A 12,500-nucleotide genomic window follows, 5' to 3' on the forward strand; every position below is an offset into this window, starting at 1 on the left:
AAGGTAAAAATCAACACTCCAACAAAATGTCTACGATCACCAGTATGCGTGACAGAACATTAAACAAAAATTCATCACACACACACACACACACACACACACACACACACACACACACACACACACACACACACACACACACACACACACACACATTCATATATAAATAAATGATGATGATGATGATGTGTGTGTGTGTGTGTGTGTGTCTGTGTGTGTGTGTGTGTGTGTGTGTGTGTGTGTGTGTGTGTGTGTGTGTGTGTGTGTAGATATATATAGATATAGATGAATATGTGTGTGTGTGTGTGTGTGTGTGTGTGTGGTATAGACTGGACAAAAATAAAATTGGATTGTTTTGTAACAGCGTATTGGAGATTCATACAAACGACCGTTTGCTGCCAAGGAAATAAACGTCTTCTTTGGGCAATTTGGGAAACTCGAAATCCAGCCTGTATTTCGTCTACGCCTCAAGGCTGTTTTGAAAAGAGAAAGATAACCCTCTTTGGCTTTTACTCTCATCCATTCTGCTCAGCAAACATCGGCGTGTCTCTCTGACATTCCCGTTTTCCAGTTGTGCCCCCTTGTTGACTCAAGCTCACTTCACTGGACAGACTGGAGAAAAACCTTGCGACAGGCGTTACAGCTGTTCGACATACCTGCCACTCATGCTGTAAACACTCTGTCGCCTGTACACAAGAATAGAGGAATTATAAAAGTATAAACACAAAAAAACAACACCAAACGAACAAACAAACAAAAAAACACCAGCCCCTATAAAACAGTTTATACATGAGCGAAAGCAAAAAATATCAAAATCTAACGCATTGCACGTTAGCATCCCTCAAGAACCGAGATATTTGTTTTATTTTTGTTTTAATTCAGAAAGCCTTACACATGGGTATACTCAAGGTTTTGTGAAAGCACCAATGCGTGTGTCTTCACTTCCATGCTTTGTTTCCCAAAACTGTTCAGTTTTGTCTCAGTTATGAACTGTTAATACCTACTAATATAATTCAGACATACAACATGCAGTCAGATAGATATTTGTGTGAATTTGTTGTGCGGACTAAAACTATGTGCTCTTTCTTTTTAAGAAAGTGTAATAATGCACAAGATGTGTTTGTAGTGAAACAAACATTTATCCAGCCATACCTACTTTTACCAAAACTGTTCTAAAAATGTGTGCAATATTGGTGTTGTTGTTTTTTTGTTTGTTTGGTTGTTTGTTTTTTGTTGTTGTTTTTGTTTTGGGGGGTTTGGGGTTGTTGTTTTTTTCAACTTCTTCCCTGTTCCCAAGCGAGACATTCATTTCACAACGTGGGACTTGAAAAAAAAACAACTCAGAACGAAGTCAAACTCTTTTTTCTCACCCCTCCCGTCCCCCCCTCTCTCTCTCTCTCTCTCTCTCTCTCTTTGCCTGTACGTCTCTCTGGGGTAAAGTGAGACAAATATAAATGCTACGTGAAACGATTGTACAACTACAACAGCACTGAAGCATTAAAAAAAAAAAAAAAAGTCTACTGGGAATGACAGCAGATCCCGTGATCAAGACTCCAATCCCCAGCGTCTGGAATTTGTCCTGAATTCCTCGATTGACTACTTCAGAACCGTTCCTTCAATCCCTCCCCCTCCCCGCCTTTTCTTTTCTTTTTTCTTTTCTTTTTTTTTTCTTTGCAGTTCCAGTTTTTCAGGGACATACTGTTCTCTCATATGATAGAGACCTTAATAGAAACTCTGACATTAACAAGGAGGAAAGCTGCAAGGAAAGTGCAAATGACACTCGGATATGGAAAAGAAAGAATGAAAGAATGGGGGGGGGGGGGGGGGGGGAAGAACGAAGAAAGAAAAGTGAAAGAAAGGAAATAAAAGATAAGAAATGAACACACGAGGGAAGAACAGAAGGAAGAACTAAAAAAAAAATGACAGAATGAATTAATAAATGAACGAATGAAAACAAACAGAAACATCCCTCCCGCCACACGAAGACATATAATAGATGCGTAAAAACCGTAATACACGTAAAAGCCCATTCCTGTACATGTAGCATGGATCCATATTACATAAAGGGGTGTACATGGGAGTCGCAGCCCATGAACGAAGAAGAAGAAAAAGAAACGTGTGCAAACACACACACACACACACACACACACACACACACACACACACGCACACATGTATATATATATACATGTGTGCGTGTGTGTGTGTGTGTATGTATGTGTGTGTGTGTGTGTGTGTGTGTGTGTGTGTATATGTACACACACACACACACACACACACACACACACACACACGCACACATGTATATATATATATACATGTGTGCGTGTGTGTGTGTGTGTGTATGTATGTGTGTGTGTGTGTGTGTGTGTGTGTGTGTGTGTGTGTGTGTGTGTGTATGTACATATATATATATATACACACAGAGAGAGAAAGAGTGAGATGCAAAGATCGAAGGAAAGAATAAATAAGAGAATGAATGATTGAAAACTTCACTGTAGAACTGTGCGAAGCGCCTTTGGCTCTGTGCCTTTGGAAAATGAACCACCAGACTGAGGACAAGATCTGGCACACTTGCCTTTACGATGTGGACCTATCTGCTTACATATATCAAAGGGAGGCAACGCTTATATCACGAGAAATTAATCTGGCACAGGCAATCGCAACAGGCAATTTGCAGTCTGATTGGTTCTCATGTTCACGTTCTTGCCATTACAACCTGCGAAATTCATTAATGTGTGTGTGTGTGTGTGTGTGTGTGTGTGTGTGTGTGTGTGTGTGTGTGTGTGTGTGTGTGTGTGTGTGTGTGTGTGTGTGTGTGTGTGTGTGTGTGTGAAAAGCAAGCCATGATCTTACGAGAAGAGGTAAAATGATATCTTGGCACTTATCCCCGTGAATGACACGCGATAACTCTGTGAATGTGTGTGTGTGTGTGTGTGTGTGTGTGTGTGTGTGTGTGTGTGTGTGTGTGTGTGTGTGTGTGTGTGTGTGTGTGTGTGTGTGTGATTGAGTATGATTGTATGTGAAATATAGTGTTGTTTTTTTTATAGTGTACCACCCTCGTCAAATAAGCCTTTTCGTTTTGTTCCGTCCCCCCATCCCCCCCGCCTCTCTCCCCCACGCACCATCGCTCTTTCTGTCTCTCTCTCTCTCTCTCTCTGACATAGGCCTACACACACACACACGTGCGCACGGACATGCACACACATACACACGCACGCACGCACAGACAAACACGTGCGCGCGCACAAAAAAAACACATCATGTCAATATTCAATTACTTGGTAAATAACAACGTGTTTGAAATAAACAAGCACTGAGCCACACAGCTTGAAATTAACCCATAGAAAATTGCACAGATGGGTCAATTGACCCATGCTCCTTTTCTCTAAGAACACGAAATGAATAAAAGAACGAACGAAAAAGAAAAGGAAACAAAAAGACAGAGACAAATAAAGACATGAAGAAATATCAAAATGGTTATAAAAGAAAGAAAAAAAAGAGAGAACAATATAAAACCACAGAATAAAAAAAAAGAATGAAAAATACAAAAAAAAAGGAACCAAGAAATAAAGGAAGAGTGAAGCAAAGAAAGAGAGGAATAAGAAGAAAAAACAAAACAAAAGAATTGAAGCCCATAATAGGGGGAGATCGAGACGTCTTGTCAGGAAAGCTGCCATCTCTTAACCCTTTCACCACCAAGCTCGCATTCATGCACAGGCGTGGTAGAGGACCCATGTCACTGAAAGGTGATCATTCATTGGTCTGTTATCCATGAACCTACCACTCATAATGTTCGGTGGTAGTACAGGACATATCTTCTACACATCGCAGGGGGAATCCCTAGCTGTTCTTAGCCAGTCTTTTCTGTGTTTATACCACAAGGGAATTTTGTACTCTAAATTGACTGGCGGTGAAAGGGTTAACTGCTGGGAGCACAATTTTCTAACTTGTTTCAAACAAAGCTTCAGTCTTCTACCTTCTGTTTTCACAAATGAGAAGTATGTAAAAAAAAAATTTTTTTAATTAAAAACACTTTTCGTATGACATATTCATAACGGTTCTGTACGGCATGTTTAAATCTTGTATATAATTATGCGTGCTGTCAACAGATAATCTTACTTAAAACAGTTGATCACGCAATGGAAATTCTATTAATTTCACAGGGGTTGTTTTCAAAATGCTTGTCGATTTTAAAGTTGTATATGGAAACCTGCATGCGTCAAAATGAAATTCTGTTCTGTTGGACTGAATATTCGTAATTTGGGTTAAAAAAAATTTCAGAATTTCAGTTCATGAAGCGAGGCCCAGCCTAAAATCGTGGCACAGTTGAACAGGTCTTCAATCTGATTTCATGACAGACATTCTGCCTCGACCGTCAAAACTCTCCAAAGACGAATGGCAGATGTGTCTACCATTTCATTCCAGAACTTCCAGAGTACATGAAACGTGGATGGCAGAAAACAAAAGAACACTAATAACTCTCAAAGCATACTTTCCAGTTATGAGGCAATCAACCAATAAAATTATCTCATGAAAAGTTGCATGAAAATTGGATTACCAAAATTCTTATATAATTACACACACACACACACACACACACACACACACAGATATATATATATATATATATATATATATATATATATATATATATATATATATATATATATATATAATTCCAGACTTACATGGCTCATGCTTTTACATTATTCGCCGCTGCATCATCATAGCTGCAGCATGAAAGGGCAGACCAGCAGCACATTAGTTGTCAAACAAACTTCATTGCTTTGTAGTTTAAACCAACGGACGTGTCTCATCAAAGGGCTCAGCAAATTTGAATGCCCTGTTGGTTAGGGTTGTGCCTTTGTTGTTGGTTTTGTTGATGTTGTTGGTTTTGTTTTTGTTTTGGGGTTGTTGTTTTTTGTTTGTTTGTTTTTTGGGGGGAGGGGAGGGTGTTTTTTTTGTTTGTTTGTTTGTTGTTGTTTTTTTTAATTAGATTCTATCAAACATCAACCGGTTACTCAGCTCTGTAAGGACACGCATATGTCTCATATATAATTACAATCAAAGAAAACAGAATGATTATTAATTACTCACAAGTGTGAGTGTATGGGGAAATGTGAAACAATGAACCGGACAAAACAAAATGAATAATTATGTGTGGCCTTCCTTTTTCTTCTTAACTAACAATGTCAGAGATCGTCCATTTTAGCTTCCTTTCACATACAGAATATATGTAATGGTTCGGGATTATCATCCATTAAAAAGTGCCCGCAACGTCAATTATTGTTTCCATTATCAGAATGTCTTCCCGCTGTGTGAAAATAATTAAGTTCTGGGTTCATAATGATTGGGTGAAACTACTTGGCTGACCTTGTCTGTTCATCAGAACTGCTCTGGTTATAAACAGCCCTGTACATACAGGATTAAGGGGAGATAACATCTTCCCCGGCCTCAATGCAATACGGATCATATCATCGCTATGTTGCACTATGATGAAAATCAAAATCCAGCGCAGTTTGATGCAAGTATATAGGTAAAAACAGTTAAATGAATAGATAAATAAATGAAGGAACAAACAAACAAATAAATATAACTGGCAAACAACAGAAAAACATTCAACTGATTGATAGATATTATGCAGTTTAACATCTTACGTGGTACACCACAACACAATATTATTCTGTAATAACGGATTGAAATCATAGGGCTGTTTGGCGCAAGCCCACTGCAGTGTACAGAAAGTGGAAGTACACAGCAGCCAAACCTGCGAATCACAATGGCAGCACAGACACGCTTTTAGTATGCTCTCTCTCTCTCTCTCTCTCTCTCTCTCTCTCTCTCTCTCTCTCTGGCAGCACAGACACGCTTTTAGTATGCTCTCTCTCTCTCTCTCTCTCTCTCTCTATGGCAGCACAGACACGCTTTTAGTATGCTCTCTCTCTCTCTCTCTCTCTCTCTCTCTCTCTCTATGGCAGCACAGACACGCTTTTAGTATGCTCTCTCTCTCTCTCTCTCTCTCTCTCTTTCTCGCTCTCTCTCTCTCTATGGCAGCACAGACACGCTTTCAGTATGCTGTCTCTCTCTCTCTGTCTCTGTCTCTCTCTCTCTCTCTCTCTCTGGCAGCACAGACACGCTTTTAGTATGCTCTCTCTCTCTCTCTCTCTCTCTCTCTTTCTCGCTCTCTCTCTCTCTATGGCAGCACAGACACGCTTTCAGTATGCTGTCTCTCTCTCTCTGTCTCTGTCTCTCTCTCTCTCTCTCTCTCTCTCTCTCTGGCAGCACAGACACGCTTTCAGTATGCTGTCTCTCTCTCTCTGTCTCTCTTTCTCTCTCTCTCTCTGGCAGCACAGACACGCTTTTAGTATGCTCTCTCTCTCTCTCTCTCTCTCTCTCTCTCTCTCTCTCTCTATGGCAGCACAGACACGCTTTTAGTATGCTCTCTCTCTCTCTCTCTCTCTCTCTCTCTCTCTCTCTGGCAGCACAGACACGCTTTCAGTATGCTCTCTCTCTCTCTCTCTCTCTCTCTCTCAGGCTGCTTTGTCTGGACAAGCGAAATATGTACTCTTTCTGCATGTTGAACTCTCCCATGGTATCCCCCCACCCCTTTTGTGTATGGGCCGATGGCCTTCACAGTTAGATCTCTCTCTCTCTCTCTCTCTCTCTCTCTCTCTCTCGTGTGCTGTAGCCAGAGACACAGTAAGTTGAATTAAAAAGCTCTCATCAAACCCACCGCAATTCCCTGAGAAAACTCAAATGAAAGAAAAAAAAAAGAAAACAAAAAAACAAAACAAAGCACGTTTCCTTCCAGTTCAATATTGTTGCTGGTTTCTGGGCATCCAACAATAGCACGTGATACACACACACACACACACACACACACACACACACACATATTACTCACCCTGTTCGTCGGGTGTTAGTGTTTGTTTTTGCCGTCCCTCTCAACCCTCCATTTGGTGCTCACGTCCTGAAAAAGAGCGGATGATGGTGGAGGTGGTAGTGGTGATGGAGGAAGCTAAGTCCTTTTTTCCTTCCTCACTCACTGATCGATAAATTCATTTGTGGTAAAGTCGAAGTTTTGCATCCTATTGTGCATGTATGAAATGATTTACCATTAGTAGATGTTGTAACCCATTTTAGGTGGACTAAAAAAAAATCTTGGTAAAAGTCGACTTACTTGGGATAAAAGAGGCGACGTATCGAGCCACAAGCTCTTCTTCAGGCAAAAATTTAAAAAATAAAATAAAAAAAGAAGAAAAAAAGAAAAAAAATCTTAGGTGGATTTCGATTCTTATTTTGTATGTTATCTTACTCAGTTTTGATGCAGATTCTGTCACAAAACTAACTTGCCATCATCTTGCTTTTTCCGTTTTTCGCCCCACACACCATGGAAATGTAAGCAATAGGGGCAATAATTAACAAATAGTAAAGAGTGGTAACTCTGCACCACACAACCTCAAGTCAGTGATGTTTACGCTACCGACTCAGCCAGCACACAGGTAAATAGAAGGTACATTGGAACAAACCCAGGCACTTCCTCGAAAAGGGAAACACCGGGCCTGTCCTTATACCAATCACTTGACATGTGCACGCAGCAAAGATTGGTATAAGGACAGGCCCGGCGCTTCCTTTTTCGAGGAAGTGTCTGGGTTTGTTCCAATGTACCTTTTATTTACCTGTGTGCTAGCTGAGTCGGTAGCGTAAGCATCACTGACTTGAGGTTGTGTACCTTGTCTGGTGGAGAGAGTTACCACTCTTTACTATTTGTTAATCATTTCATCTCCTGGCCTCATTATTTGTTAATTTCCAATAGGCGCAATAATTTAGGATGCTAAGATTGGACATTATCTTGATTTGTTTTTTTTTAATCTTCTGAGACTCTTCGTCTGTATCAGTTCAATACAATAAGTACAGACTGAACGCTTTTCTTTTCTCCGCTTTATCACCTAACCCCCCCACCCCCACTCCCCCACATCCTAATACGAAGTTAGTGACCCGCGATTTCCGTCGTCAATTTCCATGCGGATGTTTCAAGAGTTTTAATTCATTCTTTTTCTTTTTTACCGCTGCATATGATTCACTACATTGACCATCCTATTTCACATTCTCTTGATACTTATATATTCACAACCAAGGCAACTGGATACTTCAACACACACACACACACACACACACACACACACACACACACACACACACACACACGGATGAATGCTAGAAACATTCTCACCTTTTCTCCGCTGCCAAACGATGTTAATGGATGGTACTGCACAGTGTCAACGTAAACTGCAGACAACTGGCTTTTTATCTTCATGTTTCTCACGACCTCCTTTCAACAAGCTGAGAAGAAAAAAAAATAGAACCATCCCAACAACTTTTCGTTCACCGGCACAAAGTCACAAAAGTCTTGCACCAGGCGGGTTTGAAATTTCGCCCTGCCAACACTCTAAAAGAAACACACACACACACATATAAAAAAAAAAAATAATAATAATAACCAACAACACCAACCACGACAAGCAACCCACACCGCTTCCTCTCACTGTGGGGAGAGTGACGCGGCAATCGCTGTACGTGCAGGCGGTGTATTCTGCACAGTGCGAAAACTTCTGTGGAATTCCAGCCCACTGACTGCACAGTCACAACAACTACCTGAACTGCCAGGATCGCTAACAGAATGTAAGTGCGTAGCACGCGCGCGCGCGCGCACGTGTGTGTGTGTGTGTGTGTGTGTGTGTGTGTGTGTGTGTGTGTCAAAGTGAATAGTTGATGCTTATACTCGTTTGTGGAAAAAAATGTAGTCTGACTCTACCACCACTTCTCCCCCCCTCTCCCTCCCATTCCCCCCTCCCTGCCTTACTTTGCCCTAAAAAAAAAACACCATCCCAAAATAAAATAAAACAAAAATAAGAGCAGATAGGGTTAATTTTGCACCAACGTATTTCAAGTTTACGAAACACATCCCATCTTCAGACTGACATGGGTAGAAAAATGTGTTAAACAAAGTTTTAGTGATAGGCAGACCACAATTCGAGATTTCATTATTTGCGATTAATATGTAAAAGAGTGCTTTTTTTTCCTGGTAAAACTTGGCTGTCACTGTACTGTTCAGCCGTCAGGATCTGTTGTTCACAATAATCAGCAAGAAATTCATCGCTTGTACTTTCCTCTCTTTTATTGATGTCTGGTTTTTTTCTGGTTTTGTGGTGTGTGTGTGTGTGTGTGTGTGTGTGTGTGTGTGTGTGTCTGTCTGTCTGTCTGTCTGTCTGTCTGTCTGTGTCTGTGAATGAATGTGTGTGTGTGTGCGATTGTGTGGTTTGTTCCTTTCTGACACTTCATCTTTAACACTTCCAAGAGACTGTCTCTTTGTGTCTCTCTGTGCCTCTCTGTCTCTGTCTGTCTGTGTGTGTGTGTGTGTGTGTGTGTGTGTGTGTGTGTGTGTGTGTGTGTGTGTGTGTGTGTGTGCGCGCACCCTCTTTCTTTTCTATCAGTCTGCAATCAACGATTTACGCGATGCCGCTTATTCTGACGAATAGGTGGCAAGATTATATGAAGATTTAAACATTGAATAGGTAGCAGAATTATATGGAGATTTAAACATTTAATACACGCTTGCTGCCAATCTTGCACTGTAAATCAAAACACGGCCTCTTCTTTTTCTTCATCATCATCATCATCATCATCATCATCATCATCATCATCTTCTTCTTCTTCTTCTTCTTCTTCGTCCTCGTCGTCGTCGTCGTCGTCGTCTGCTTTGTTTAGAACAAGTCGTATCTAAGATATATTTCCGCCTTTCGTTTTTGTTCTGCTGGATGATAGATTCACGAGACTTTCTGGCGTCTTCAAATCATATGTGGCTGGATTATCAATGTCACTGATGGCTTAGAAACTGTGTTTAAACACATCGACGGTGCAGTGAGGAATAACAAATAGTCAAATGAATATTTCGGTTGGGTGTTTTTTTTTTTTCTTTTACCTCTGAATATTGTCCTTTCATGTTTACATGATACATGGATGCACATGCATGTATGTCTGTCGACATATACAGACCGATGTACTTGCTTGCAATGAATGATGATATATATTATATAAAAAAAAAAAAAGAGCGGGTATTTTGTAGTTGTTGTTGTTGTTCTTCTCGTATTTCTCCGTTTCTCGAGGGGGGGGGGGGGGGGGGGTAGGCAAACACGATAAAATAAGATAACGGGAAGACCTAAAGGATTAGAAAGCCAAGAAGTAAAATAAACTCAATCGCCGAAGGACCTGATCAAGCGAACATGTTAGAATATTCTAGACATTAAGAAGTCGTTATTGTGTATATATATATATATATATATATATATATATATATATATCGAATATTCCTTGTCGAAGAACAGAAGACATAAGTCGACAAACAATTATTTGGATGAAGACTTGAAATCCACACACGCATGCACACACATACAGACACACTCACATCGACTGACAGACACACCGGCAGACATATAGACACATACACACACCCACACACTGACAGACATACAGACACAGACACAGACACAGACACACACACACACACACACACACACACAGAGAGAGAGAGAGAGAGAGAGAGAGAGAGAGAGAGCTATCCTAGATGTGGATCGAAGAATGTCACGCAAAAGCAAATTCTTTAGAAAACAAAGAAATGTGGGGAATATTTCTGCCCCCTGGCTGTTTGGTAAGATCACGTACTTCCTTCAGGGCCCAGGGGTAAGGGTAGAGCTGGTGTAGGAGGACAAAAAAAAAGAAGACTCCGGAAAAAAAGCACTTCCATTTTTTTTTTTTTGCCTTGGAAAAAATACACCCCGTGGATTTTTGTCCTAGGAAAAAAAAAATTGCCTCAGGAAATTAACACTTACCTTTCGCTAAAAACGTAATAAAAACAGTGTTGTCCCAGGGAACATCCTAGCAAAACAGTCCACTTTGATGGAGAACCAAATCATATACATGCACACAGGGAAAAAAAAACCCAGAAAATTAGGAAGCAATTCTAAAGATGAGATACATAATTGAATAAACATATGATCGAATTAATTTTGTTGATACGGCCGGTATTATGGAGAAAGGTGTGCGTATAATTCAGCTGGCTCATCATCATTATTTACAGGTTGTATATAGTCCGTATGTGATGATTCCTTCAGTAATATTGACGCAAATGCTATTTATCTAAGCTTTCCGTTACATGTAGCTTTTGTTCCAGTAATCTGTGATTTCGACGTACATTTATCATCGTACTGATGCATGTTCCACATACAACGTAAATAAGAAAGAAGCTTTCCTTAGATAAGACTTGAACACTAACTAACTCGCGTGTACTTGGCACACTTGCATTAACGCTACACTCGCAAGGGAAACAATATGTTTACTCCTTTCACCAACGTTGACGACTATTTCACCACTGTTGATCACTGTTTTTCTTCCACTTTTGACCACTGTTACACCACTGTTGACGACTATTTCACCACTGTTGATCACTGTTGACCATTGTTTTTGTGGGTTTTTTTTCCACTTTTGACCACTGTTACACAACTGTTGACGTACTATGGCACGGAAGACCGACAATAACGAAGAGGAAAAGAAGTGAAAAGTCTTATATAAGACAAACACACGGTCAAAGGCCTAAGTGATCATACAAATGAAACAAAAATACTTAGATGTTGTCACAGAACTGAGGATTGTTTTTCCGCCCGTCTCTGGACTGACCTGTGTAAACACTGGACTGGTCGACTGCAAAAAAATCCATGTCCACGGTCGGACACACACACACGCGCGCGCGCGTGCGCACATACACACGCGCGCACGCATGCACGCACAAACACACACACACACACACACATACACACACACACGCCGACAAGCACATACACGCACCGGCAAACATGTACATACATACATGCATATGTAAACACACACACACACACACGCATGGACACACACACACACACACACACACACACACACACACACACACACACACACACACATACACACGCCCGCGCGCGCGTTGTCAACAAATTAGTTTCCATCTGAGTGGACTGTGCACGCTTCTGCGCGCGCGCGCGTGCGCGCGTGTGTATGTGTGTGTTCGTGTGTGTGTGTGTGTGTGTGTGTGTGTGTGTGTGTGTGTGTGTGTGTGTGTGTGTGTGTGTGTGTGCGTGTGTGTGTGTGTGTGTGTGTGTGTGTGTGTGTGATATCTGACAGACTAACCAGATTTGTGCTTCCACTGGACAGCACACTGCTCTGCTTCTACACCCTAAATTTGTGTGTGTGTGTGTGTGTGTGTCTCTATGTGCGTGTGTCTGTGTGTGTGTGTCTGTGTGTGGGAGGGGGGGGGGGGGGGGGCTTAAAGCTCTATAAGCTCCTCATTTTTCTGTTGTCTTTTTTTTTCAATTTCAGAGCATGGATCTGGAAAATGGGCTATACATCGTCTGTCATTGCTTCTTCGAACACTGCACGCGCAATCAAAG

General features: G+C 41.0%; 1 protein-coding gene across 1 annotated transcript in view; it reads right to left on the reverse strand.

Moving 5' to 3' along the window:
• LOC143293557 (cephalotocin receptor 1-like) overlaps positions 1-8,512 on the reverse strand; it is a 143,590-nt gene extending 135,078 nt beyond the window's left edge. Inside the window, exons 1-2 of the mRNA XM_076604513.1 lie at positions 8,237-8,512; positions 6,908-6,973 (exon numbers count right to left, since the gene is read on the reverse strand). The gene's annotated coding sequence lies outside the window, so the exon portion shown is untranslated. The remainder of the gene's footprint in view (positions 1-6,907; positions 6,974-8,236) is intronic.
• Positions 8,513-12,500: the final 3,988 nt, after the last annotated feature.

This window comes from Babylonia areolata, chromosome 1 (genome assembly GCF_041734735.1).
Source record: "Babylonia areolata isolate BAREFJ2019XMU chromosome 1, ASM4173473v1, whole genome shotgun sequence".
Taxonomy (NCBI): Eukaryota; Metazoa; Mollusca; class Gastropoda; order Neogastropoda; family Buccinidae; genus Babylonia; species Babylonia areolata.